The sequence below is a fragment of the Sorex araneus genome, chromosome 5, assembly GCF_027595985.1.
Source record: "Sorex araneus isolate mSorAra2 chromosome 5, mSorAra2.pri, whole genome shotgun sequence".
Classification (NCBI taxonomy): Eukaryota; Metazoa; Chordata; class Mammalia; order Eulipotyphla; family Soricidae; genus Sorex; species Sorex araneus.
The window spans coordinates 158,375,795-158,389,479 of record NC_073306.1 but is presented as its reverse complement, the minus strand read 5'-3'; the positions used below and the strand labels follow the sequence as shown (position 1 = coordinate 158,389,479).

At 39.9% G+C, this 13,685-nt stretch overlaps 1 non-coding gene across 1 annotated transcript; it reads left to right on the top strand.

The window, feature by feature from the left end:
* Positions 1–12,198: 12,198 nt before the first annotated feature.
* On the top strand, positions 12,199–12,380 carry LOC129405165 (U2 spliceosomal RNA). Its single transcript, XR_008630368.1, has one exon. It is a non-coding gene; the product is annotated as a U2 spliceosomal RNA (small nuclear RNA).
* Positions 12,381–13,685: the final 1,305 nt, after the last annotated feature.

The following is a 13,685-nucleotide window of genomic DNA, read 5'->3' as shown; positions in this document are numbered from 1 at the left end:
TTTGAATTTCTGTACTTTGACACAAAGTCCAGGGAGATTTCTTCCAGATATTGGATCATTGCAGGCTTGAAAACCCAATCTGTGGTCGTCTTAATATGGTGGACACCGTGCCCTTCATCCCCAGAGAGAAAGAGGCAAGAGAGAGAAATACCTTTCCCCTCCTGGGCAGGCACGGGGCCGAGGCTTAGTTCTCAGGCTGGAGACATTCTGCGAGGAGTTGCCCATGCCAAAAGAGGTTTTGCTGGGTCTGGATTCACGCTTGTGCAGCTGCGGAGAGGCCGCACTTGCGTGCGGCCCTATATCATTCTTTTATAAAGTTGAAAAGTCATTAGTTTTCCTGAAGCTCAAAGATCTAGAGAATTTCTGGATTTTCCTCTGTTCTGGATGCCAATGATTCACACAAAAAATAATAGATGTCCGCTGTTGGAGAGGATGTGGGGAGAAAGGGACCCTTCTTCACTGCTGGTGGGAATGCCGACTGGTTCAGCCCTTCTGGAAAACAATTTGGACGACTCTCAAAAAATTAGATATTGAATTCCCATTTGACCCAGCAATACCACTGCTGGGAATATATCCCAGAGAGGCAAAAAAGTACAATCGAAACAACATCTGCACATGTATGTTCATCGCAGCACTGTTTACAATAGCCAGAATCTGGAAAAAACCCGAATGCCCCAGAACGGATGACTGGTTGAGGAAACTTTGGTACATCTATACAATGGAATACTATGCAGCTGTTAGAAAAAAGGAGGTCAAGAATTTTGTAGTTAAGTGGATGGGCATGAAAAGTTTCATGCTGAGTGAAATGAGTCAGAAAGAGAGAGACAGACATAGAAAGATTGCACTCATCTATGGTATTTAGAATAACAGAGTGGGAGACTAACACCCAAGAACTGTAGAAATAAGTACCAGGAGGTTGACTCCATGGCTTCGAGGCTGCCCTCACGTTCCGGGGAAAGGTCAACACAGAGAATCGATCACCAACTACATTGTAGTCGAAGGCCATGTGGGGGAAGGGAGTTGCGGGCTGAATGAGGGCTAGAGACTGAGCACAGCGGCCACTCAACACCTTTATTGCAAACCACAACAGCTAATTAGAGAGAGAAAACAGAAGGGAATGCCTTGCCACAGTGGCAGGGTGGGGTGGGGGGGAGATGGGATTGGGGAGGGTGGGAGGGACACTGGGTTTACAGGTGGTGGAGAATGGGCACTGGTGAAGGGATGGGTTCCCAAACTTTGTATGAGGGAAGTATAAGCACAAAAGTGTATAAATCTGTAACTGTACCCTCACGGTGATTCTCTAATTAAAAATAAATAAATTTAAAATTAAAAAAAAAAAATTCTGCTGAATAAAAAAAAAAATAATAGATGTGATTTCAACATTTTTAATCTTGTTAAGGTAGCATATCAATGGTCATAGGTATAAAGTTTCCTTTTTGAGTATTTTTCTATTGGAATGTGATAGATATGTGAAGGAAGATAAGGGTGCAATCATGATTTTATTTAAGAAATATTTCTTAATAAATTAATCATTATTATTTTATATAAACATAAAAACTGTATTTTGCAAAGTATTTAAAATGATACAAATTAATGTAATCACTAAAATATATATATGAAAAAACAAAAATGAATACTGTTGAAAATTTTTAATGATATTCTCCTGCATTTTTTTCTATTCCATTTTATACACATGTAAATTTAGTGCACTTATTCTTGTATTTAGAAAAGTTGAAATATCTCCTTACTGTTTGTGATGTGAACTAATTATTTGGAATTTACCTTGAACCTCGTCTATACCATTAAATATCTTTTAGCAATGTGATTTCAAATTGGTCTATTTATAATTTATGTGAATAAATAATACCTTATGTATTCAATCACTTTTAACTGTTAGGTTAATTTGTTCCCAACTTCACTACTGTAAACAATGCTGAATTCAACTTTCTGATTGACAAATAATTTTTGCAAATTTCTCATTACTTATATGTAAGTGTCCTAAAGTTAAATTACTAAATGTACTGCCAAAATTTACTTTCAGGAGTCTAATGCATAAATATGTTGGGATAGACTTGGGTTAGTTTGTTTTAATTTCTAGTCAAGTAATATTTTTTATAAATATATGTTTCTGATCTGGAATGATAGCACAGCGGGTAGGGCGTTTGCCTTTCACATGGCCGATCCAGGTTCAATTCCTACGTCCCTCTTGGAGAGCCCGGCAAGGTACCGAGAGTATCTTGCCCACAAGGCAGAGCCTGGCAAGCTACCCGTGGCGTATTGGATATGCCAAAAACAGTAACAACAAGTCTCACAATGGAGACGTTACTGGTGCCCGCTCGAGCAAATAGATGAATACGGGATGGCAGTGCTACAGTGCTAAGATGCGTTTCTGGTATGAAGATTTATATCTTAACATCTATATATCCTATGTCTTAACAGTCGCTAAATCTAGCTTCTATTCCCTACTATATAATTAACTATTTCTTTCCCTTATGGGATACATCTATTTAATATTAGAATGATATCATGAGGAATACTTAGAGGTACAGAGGATGCATAAATGTGGGAACTATAGAAAAATTAAAATCATATATTCAGATGGGATAAACCTATACTCCAGAGTGATTAAACAACTTCCTCGGGAAGTTATTTTTAGAGGTTGAGATTAGGATTCATAATCTGAATCCCAGTTTATTGTCCTTAAATCCTCAATGTGTTTCTCCTCCCCCCTGTCAAAGAATTGCCCTCCTTGTCCTATTTTTCATGACAAACTGTACACAGGAAGTTGATCCATCCCTCTGTGGCTCCAAGGTGAGTGCAAGGACAGAAGTCGACATAAGACAGGACTCTGTGCGCCCGCGTGGGACCAAAACAGACCCAGTCTCAGCACTCCGTATCACATGCTTCGGAAGACAAAGCCACTGGGGTGAGGCCATGCTTTTTTTCCCCTGAAGCTATCTTACCCGTTTCTGCTCCTGATTCCCTGTGGATGCAAGGGAATTGTTAGCATAAACCCTCCCATAAACAACTCAGCTGAGGAGCCAAAATTAAGCTTCTTAATTTAGCACTTTCATTTGAAAACCTTCTTGCTCAGTTCCAAGGCAGGTATCTGTCAAAGTGTTCACTTATCTAACCAAGTTATTAGCCTCTTTCAAAGAGCTCCCCGACTCTCCTGTGGGAAGCGCTTCATGCATCAGCTTGCCTTCTGCCTCAGAGAGGGCATCATTCTGGGAAGGTAGGACTTTGGGAATTGCCAGGAAAGAAGGAATTCCTTCAGAGTGGATCTTCATGTCGAAAGCAGCATCCTAAGTCAAGACTCACGAAGGCAGTCTCTGGAACCATCAGCTCCTCCTGTGTCCTGCATATTTGGCATAGTATATGTGATGCTGAAAGGGATTTAAATCTGCAATTCACAAATGTTCACACACAGCTTCTGTGTAAATTGCAGTCAGAGTGAGCATGCAAAAAGACATGAGATTAGGTCTATGACTAGATCTATTCCTCTTTCAAAGCTGCCAATATTATGGGCCATTGGGAGAAAATTCCCTCCCCCCCCCCACACACACTTTCTTACTTCAGCAATAGACTTGGTTTCTCCAAAAAGATTCAGATAAACTTACTTCCAAGGCAAGACCATGGAAGTAAGACACTCAGTTGAAAAAAAAAAAGTGGCTGATAGTAAAGATTAGGCTTCCATCTTTAATAAAAATTACTGGCAGGTGGGTATGGTGAAAGGGCACATACTATAGTGCTCAGGAGTCACTCTGGCCTCTGTGCTCAGGATTGAGCCCAGAAAAGTCAAAGCCTATGCCACTGTACACAAGGTCCTACCCCCTATACTAACTCTCCAGGCCCAGGAAAAAAAACAAAACAAATAAAACTTTTTAACAGAAAAATCTGTCTCATGTCAACGTAAATATGGAGGTGTAAAAAACTAAAGCTCACCGAGGGGGCGCGCGCACTCGAGGGCTCTCTGGGCAGCTCTGTCTCACCACCCACGTTCGGTACCCCGGAACCGCTGTGTGTGCCATCGGTCAAGGGCAGGCGATGGAAGGAAGAAGGCCAAACTGGTTGCTCGATCGGTTTATTTCATTTCCATCTCCATTCTCCTCTGATTCTCCTCCTGCTTCTTTCTCCCCCATCCTACTTCATTCTCTCTCTCTCGATCTGTGGATCGGGCCCCCAACCCACTCTTACAGCCTAGTTAAATCTCCACAGGATGAGGGGGTTGGGGCATACACATAGGTGTGGTCAGCAATAGGGTAAGGTTCCTTTCCCTCAGGGGATGCTTCTCCTAGGACTTAATTCTCTTTCAGCAGGAGGATCCACCCAAGGGCGCAGTCCCATGAATGTGTTTCTCTTCTCCTCAGCCAGCAAACATATAAGAATTCATAATATTAATCATTTTGTATGGACACAATAAGAGATGCATTAAAGCTTATAGAATTGCTCTCCTGGGGCCATTTCAATCTCAGACTACAGTGCTCAGGCCAGATCAGTCTTTCCTATCCCTAGCAGGGTCCTAGTCTCATCATTACTTTTGGATCATGACAGCATTTGTCTATGATCAAGCTCTTAACTTATAGTTAAGAATTAGGCACTTTGGCCAGGCCCATCTCGATGCCAGGGTAGCACATAACTCACTGCTTGCCCTGGATCCTTCCTGTCCCTCGTCGGGACCCTGATTTTGGGGTGCTAGGAACTGAGGGCAACTGAGGCTTAAGTGGAGAAAGCAGATGCCCCGGAGGGAATAATATTCGAGGCCAATTAAGTCCCAAGTTATAAAAACATAATATTGTCTTCTTGTGTCTATACAAAAAAGACATAGCTTTAAAGTAAATTATTCAAAAGGCATAAAGAGGAGAGAAAGGCAATGTTATAATATTCAGTGTCCTAGGAAGTTCTAATCTTACCAATTAACAGAGTTTGATTAGAGAAAGAGCAGATAAACTGGTAGAAGTGGTTACAGATAAACAAAGGAATGGGAGTGACTCGGGAGCACTTTGATTGGTGTGACTGATAAACCTAAGCTCCTAGTGGCAAGGGGGAAAGGACAAACCAATGATATCCAACATGGAGGCAAGACTTTTGTCAAAATCTCATCTCCGTAATCCCCCATTTTGTCCCATTTTTTAAAATTTGCATCCCTGTCAGTTCCCTATATGGATGTTATTGGATTAGGTCTTTTTCTTCTATGGGTCAGGCTGATGCTGTTAATTTCTTTACTGAGGTAGTCCTGAGAAGACAGGAGGGTGAGGGAAATTTTCCTTGTGTCCCTATTAAGCCATTCATGAACTGTGTTTCATATCTCAAATGCCCTTTCAATTATTAAAGAAAATAAAGCACATTTCCAGGATATTTTATGTTGAGGGTTTTTATTTGTTTGCATCTTGTCTTCGGAAATCAAAACAGTTTATCTGGAACATTATTAAGCAGGATATTGGGGTTAACCATTTCAGAGCCACACTTTAATAGATAGATTATCTCTGCATGACAAGGTAAATCTGCTCTTCTATGTCTTTGTCAGTCTCTGAACCTAATCATTTTCTTAAATTCATAAGCCTGCATTACTGGGAAAAATAAAAGTAGGTCAAATGCTCAAATGTAGAGAAGTACTTTTCAAGTCTATAAAGTTCTCTTTCCATATGCTATGAGTATTAAAAAAAAACTGCAAAAATAAAAAAAGCTGTAGAATTATATAGCTGATTATTGCTCATTTATTGAATTGATCATGTAAAGATCAATGATATTAAGGATGTGTGAAGGTCATGCCCAGAAAATCCTCACAGGACACATGCAAAAAATCTCAGAATAAAACTCACCCAAGGGATCACTTTTTGATGCAGCCTGAAGCAAGCATAAGCCCTTGGACTTCAAAGTTAAGAACTAGGAGTTATCATTTCAGCTCTGCCTTCGTCTGTTTTGCCTTGAGCAAGTCACTTCTTGTGTAAGACTTTCTTCTTTTGCTCTATAAAACAGGGGCACTGGAGAAGATGGTTGCCCAGGTGCCCAGACTCTCGGGCTTGAGGATTCTACTGATTCTTATCAATAGGAAATGTCCGAGAGGAAACCGGAATTCCATCCTGGCACTGAAAATTAAGAAATTGGATTCCATGTGTTTCACAGGAGTGCACAACAGAAATTTGATGAAAGGTATGAGGCAACACTGAAAGCCAAGTGAGTGTGGCTTTGCTGATTGCTGGGAGACAGGCTACTCAGGTAGCCTGCTGGTCCCTAGAAGACCAATTAGATTTGCAGTGAGCATTGAAATCCCGTGGGTCAGAAATAAGTCCCCTGAGCTACATTTGAATAACTGGATAGCATTGTGGTCTGATGTGTCTGTGTTCAAAGCTGAGAACAATGACTGACACATGCTGACCAGCTTCTCCATTCATTAGTAGTCATTTGGGTATCATATTTGTAGCTTCAGAATGAATAAGTCAAATACTGGACATGGCCAGATGCTATCAGATGACATAACTAATCAAATGCAAACTTTTGGCTTCTTGAATATTAGAAGTTGGATATTACAGTCCTTCTTGAATCCACCTCTTTCTACTTCTGACTAAGTAAATGAAAACTTCTTCCTCATAGTCAGTGCTAAAATTCTTGCTGATTGATTGATCTATAGCCTTGGTGTTAATGACAAAGAAAAAAAAAGTTTGAGTCACTTTGAAGCAAGTCTGTTCAAAGGTTTTCCAAAACATGGATATATTTTTTTCTCTCTCTCTCTTTGTTTTTTTTACTTGGGGGCCATATTCGGTGATGATCAGGGGTTATTTCTGGCTCTGCACTCTGTTGATAGGATATGTAAGCAACCTATCAACTGTACTATCACTCCAGTCTTCCGTAGATATTTCTTACTTAAAATTTCTATCATCTTAAACCTCCTGACAGATAGAAATTTATATGTGAAAAATCTCCTGACAATCTATTAGGTATTTCCTATTCTGAAATCAACAAACACATAGTAAAAAAGAATATGAGGGACAATGAAAAATGAATGACTACAACCCCATAAATGAATAAATACACAGAAACAAAAAAAAATTTAATTATAAAATGTAATTGATTTTGCAGAAAATTATGAATCATCTAATTCAGACTTCTCAGTTAAGAAAGAAATCAGGGAATCAATATGATAAAAAAAAACAACCTGCATCTAATCAGATAGATATTTAACATTATGCTCCGAATTAGAATTTAGTTCTCCAAAAGTTATTTATCTCATCTGAAAATTAAAGTCTTTATTTGTTATGTTATTTATACTGTAGTTTAAAAGTATTTAAATGTCCAGAAAATTTGTAAAAGTTACACTTTGGAGAAAAATATGTAATACCACTTCATATTAGTTTTACGGAAAATATTTTATAAACTCTCAAGCTCATTTGCCAATGTGGTTTGGATTGAACCTCAGGCAATCACAAGCTAACATCTGAGCTCACAAAGCTATGCAGGGAAGCAATAAAGAAAGACCTCAAAGAGAGAAGAGCAGCAGTGTTGGCCGAAGTGGCAGAGCCAGGAAAAATATTTGCAATGCCCGCCTGTCCTTTGGCAACTACAAAACCAAGATGACTGCCCTCCAACGTCCTGATGGATCTATCCCATCTTCCAGAAGGGCAATGGAAAAGGTTATCCATGACTTCTACTTGGATCTCTTTGATAGCCATGTCCACCTCCCCACATACCAAATTCCACAGAATGGATATGTCGTTCCCAACATTCTCTCTTCCAAAATCTGACATGCCATTTCCTCGATAAAGAAGCATATAGCACCTGGCCCAGACAAGGTCAGACCCGAACACCTGAAGAATCTGCCGCCAGTATTCATCAATACACTGGCTCGGCTCTTCACACACTACCTATCTAAATGCAAGTTTCCATCCCAGTGGAAAACCAGCAGGACCATCCTATTGTACATCCAGGACATCAGCAACTATTGCCCGGTCTACCTGTTGTCCATCATCTACAAGATGTTCACTCAAGTCATCCTGAATTGGATTGGCAAAACACTAGACAAAGGATAATCATGTGAGCAAGCCAGGTACCAAAAAGGCTTCAGCATGATCGACCATATGCACACAGTGGCCAAGCACATTGAAGTTTCTCAAAAGTTCAAGATGCCACTCTGTCTAACGTTCATCGATTTAAAGAAGGCCTTCGATTCTGTTGAGACTGAAGAGGTCATCGAAGCCCTAGCCAAAGAGGGTGTTCAAACTCAGTACATCAAGATCATCCCTGAGCTGTATTACAGATTCACCACCAGGATCTCACTATTCTACAAGGAAGTGATCATCAACGTAAAGAGAAGGTTCGGCAGGTCAACACCATTTCACTGAAATTCTTCAGTGCCACCCTCGAGAACATCATAAGATGACTGGAATGGGAAGAAGTTGGAGTGAATATAGATGGTCAGCAACTACACCACCTTCACTTCACTGATGACATCATTCTAATAACACCAAGCGGTACAAATGCTGGCGGACTTCGACCATGAGTGTGGAAAGGTCAGACTACAGCTGAATCTCATGAAGACAGTGTCATGAGAAACAAACAGTTTCTGACATTCCATTTGCTCTCAATGGAATGAACATCTCCAAATGCAGCAGTTATGTGTACCTAGGTCGAGAACTCAACTTGACAAATGAACTGGCACCTGAGCTTCACAGGAGGAAGAAGCAGCATAAAAAGCCTTCAAGATCATTGAAGTAGTTGTTAAGAGGACAAAAAACCTCCAGCTCTGGGCACATCTTTTTGACTCCATCGTTCTCCCTGCACTAACATACACCTCAGAGACCTGTGAAGGCCCTACGAAAACAGGATAAGAATACTATTCAGGTCTTTCAAAGAGGAATCAAAAAAGCTATGCTTGGGATATCATGTTTCACTCAAGTTAGAGTAGGAATCCAAAGTTCTGACCTCTGTTGACAATCGAGAATCAGAGATGTTCTTTCATTTGCCAAGACGTCAAAAATCAGATGGCCAGACATGCAATGTGATTTGGAGACCACTGCTGAGCTAGAGCTGTTACCGACAGGATTCCACAGGATGTCAGAAGAACGTGTGGTCACCCACCTATGAGATGTTCAGACTTCTTTGTCAAGACCCTGAATGAACGGTTTGAGGCTCTTTGTGTTCCTGGAGCGAGCAAATGCCATTGGGCTACATAAGAGTGCTACAGGGACGAATGGAGACGTTATTGGCGGCCGCTTGAGCAAATTGATGAACAACGGGATGACAAGTGATACAAGTGATTTTATAAGCTCAGTGCCAGGATATATCTTTAAGAACATATTACTTACCAGTTGAGATCATAAAATAGGGATGTTTGCAATTAATAATTCTCAGGCAAGTATCATACTCAAGCTATGTGCTACTTAAACCTTTGTACCACAACCCTGAAAACTTTCCTCCCTGGATAGGTCAAGAAAAGATTAAAGAATATAGTACATGGAGACCCAAGGTATGACATATAATAGGAATCAAACAATAAGAATTGGCACTAAAAATGAATTCTATATAAAGTGAATTTTAATAAAGTGTTAGAGTATGGAATAAACAAAGCCTCATCAATCTGCTCATTTATATGTTGCAATTTATTTAAGGGCAAGATTATGTGAGTGGATCACTATAAATCTATCACCACAGCAAAAACATAAAACCCACAACTTTGTATTCTAACCCAACAGATCGAAATGTATAAGCATTACTTACATGTCTCTTACATGTATTCTGAAATACATAATAAAATTATCAATACATGAATATATCTTGACTGTCTAAAGTGTAATATAAAGAAATGCAATGAAGGGGAATGAAGAGACAAAAAAATGGGGTGGGAGTTTGTAGTACAGAATCATCATAAAATTGCATTTAAATTTCAAAAGCAGGATAAACAATAATACTGTCCCCACTTTACTAAAGAAGAGTGATATTTAAGAAAGTACAATAACTTTTCTTGATTTACAAAGTTAAGTTAAAATAAGAATTCAAACCCAGATATAAAAAACTTGAAGAGGATAGAGATTCCTATGAACTAAATAGTTCCAAATGATTTGACATGGCCTGGTAAAATAAGGACAAGCAAAAGATGAGATATTAGTAAGCTAGAAGTATTAGTAAGGAACTAAAGCATAAGAAAATGTAGATACATATATTATAGGTAAATTATAGATGGATAATAAATTTTCCCTGGAAAATTAATATGATGAAATAAATTTATAATAGATAATTTAGATGTCCTAATGTCCACTTGCCTTCTTTGCTATGAGTGTGTGGATCAGGAATTATTGATGTCAAATACCTTATTATGATTAATTTGAGTTGTGGAACACTATGATGGCACCAGTGGTTCTCACTTCCTAGAACTCAAGTTTCTGTGTAATCTCCTTCTGTGAATCTGTGATACCTTCGACTTGCTTCTAACCAGTGTCCTATGGCAAATAGATTGAGATGTCATTCCCACATCACCTCACATTATAGGACACTGTGTCTTTCTAGATAACTAGCTCATACTTGCCTGTAGGCTTTGAAGAGTCAATCTACCATCTTACTCTTCCTTACAGACAGGACCAATGGTTGTGAACAACCTATTATCAACAGTGGCCTTCAGTCTACAGTCAGTAAAAATAACAAAAAAATTAAAATTCTACAGTATAAAAATGATCACTGTCACTGTCACTGTCATCCCTTTGCTCATCGATTTGCTCAAGTGGGCACCAGTAACATCTCCACTGTGATACTTGCTGTTACTGTTTTTGGCATATTGAATATGCCACGGATAGCTTGCCAGGCTCTCCCGTGCAGGCAAGATACTGTCGGTATCTTACTGGGCTGTCTGAGAGGGGTGGAGGAATCGAACCCAGGTCAGCCATATGCAAAGCAAACTCCCTACCGCTGTACTATCATTCCAGCCCACATATCAATGATAAAAATGACAATTTCCCATATTCTGAGTGAACTGGAACAGGGAATCCTCTTCCATTTGAGCCTCCAGATAAGAAGCCAATCTCCTGGATTGTTGAGTCTAATCTAGTAAAATCCTGAAGCAGAAAAACCTACTTGAGCCATGCCTAGACTTCCAACCTGCAGAACCTGAGGTCAGACTTAGTGTTGTTGTAGGTCACTGTGCTTATAGTGATTTGTCGTGTAGCAGAGACAGCATGCTTCTCTGCACTGGAAAGTTTCAAACAGCTTCAGCTATCAAAGATGATCAGTGGGTGCTGTTGTTCCATCATCTCTAACAATGGTGACTGCTAATGGCACACACAGATTAGCTATTAGCTCCGAAGTTTCTGTCATGTGTGTCTTGCATTGGAGATACCGTTTTCAGAAGCCATCCCTGTCAGTTGTAAGTCTGAATTATATGGCTAACCAAATTTTTCCTTCTTGGGATCACTCTTGCATTTATAACCATGACCCTTTTAAGTCTCCATTTGAGACTAAACCATAGCAGAAGTCCAAATTAACAAGAAATCTCTGAGGACTTATCGAAAGGAAAACATACCTGTTTGCTAGTTCTGTTGCTTGCGGAGATGAGGCTTCTCAGGTTCTACTTCTGGCTTTCTGTTTGGAGATAGTTCCTGGTAGTTCTCAGGAGACCATATGGTTCTGGGGATAGAATCCAGGTCACCCACATGCAGAGCATACAGTGCCCACCAGACTCTTTCTCCAGCCCTAAACTGAAACATTAATAGTTCTAAAGGAACACTATTAAATTGACCTTTGGATGTACCTTATCAAAAAGACTAGAAGAAAATTGCTGAGAAATGCAAAGTACAGAACAAAACCTCTATATACATTTTGTGGAAATAAAAACTGATAACAATCAGTATGGGAAACTGTATGGAGATTCCTCCAAAAATATTAAGATAAAAACCCCATATGATATCAGCACTCAGTGTGCCTCCTGACTATATATTCAAGGAAATAAAACTGTTTACTTGGAGGAAAATCTGCACTCTTGTGTTCTTGTGCCATTATTGACAATAACCAGAATGTAGACACAACCTGTGTCAATCAATGGATGAAAGCAGGGTGCATGTAATTATATACAACAAACCATTACTCCACCTTGAATAAAAACAACATTTGTGAAAAAATCAGTAAAAATGAATAGCACAGTGCTAGCTGAAAAATAAACCAAGCAAAACTGTAATCTATATGTGAATTTTGAAGAGTTAAATAAAGATCAAGCTCATAACTTCATGGTCTTTTTGCTAAAATCAAATATAGTGTGTCTATTATCAGTTTATGAATTATCCTGTCTTCCAGAACTACATAATAAATGAATCTTTGGAATCTGGCAATGGAGAAGTTTGCTCCATCCACTCCACACATCCTCCTGTTGTTACAGTACCACCAGGAATGATGCAACCCCTCTGAGAATAAAGCAAGAGTAAATGACCTGGATAGCTAGCACAGGGTAAAGACTCACGGACCTGCCCAAGTTTGATCCTTGGCAGCACTTATCATACCCAGAGCACCGCCAGGAATAATCCCCAATCAAAGAGACTGGAATAAACCCTGAGCACAGCTGGGTGTGGCTCCCAAATAGAAATAAAAATTTTGAAAGTCAAACTCATAGGAACATAAAACAGAAAAGAAGTCTCCAGAACCTAGGAACTAGGTGAGAAATAAAGAGGGGGTTGGTAAAGGGGCACAAATGTTGGGCCAAAGAGACAGACCAAAAGGCTGGAGTGCATGCCTGGAGCTTTGCAATGAAGCTAAGAGTGTTAAACCTAGGCTGGTCATTCAAGTGCATGAGGCTCTTGGGTTTTATTCCAAGCACCATATCACACCCCACCACTGCTAAAAACAGCCCTGCTGACCCCTAAGCACTGCTGGACCTAAGCGCTGATTGGTCGGGTCCCCACAGTCAGATGGAGGATCACTGGCAGCAATCTCCTGGCCTCTGGGCAATGCATGGGAGGTATAAAATGAGGATCAGGTAAAGGTTTTCAGTTATAAGATATATAAAGACTGAGAATAGGAGCTGGAGCAATAGTACAGCGAGGAGGGCATTTGCTTTGCACATAGCTGACCCAGATTCGATCACTGGCATACTATATAGTCCCCTGAACACCGCCAGGGGTGATTCCTGAGTGCACAGCCAGGAGCAAGTTCTGAACATTGCCGGGTGAGACCCCCCAAAAAAATTAATTAAAAGAATTAAGTCTGAGGATATAATAAATAATTTGGTGAATTGATAAAATTGTATATTAGAATTTAAATTTGCTAAGGAGTCGAAATTAATTTTTCACAAATAAAAGGAAAAGTGGGAGAAATACAAATCTAACCCAATAAGGTGCCTGGGTTTGACTCCGTTACAAAGGTACACTTGGTGTTGCAAATGCCACACCAAAAGCTTGGCTCCCAGAGTGGCCTACAGCCACCACTAGACACGTGACAGGTAGTGTCATCTTTGCTACACAGTCAGATGTGTGCTTGCCAGGAGTTAAATTGCACAGTCCCCCCCTGGACCCCTTATTCAGCTCTGGGCAGAGTTACAGTACAGCAAAGAGAAGGTAAAAGCCGGCAGGAAGCTGGGGCAACAAATATAAACCTGGACTCTCTGAGACAAACTAGGATGAGTGACCAGCCTAAGTTTAACAATCCTAGCTTCATTGCAAAGCTCCTTAAATAAACTAAACTCAAATACTTTGGTTGTATTCTAACTTGATAAT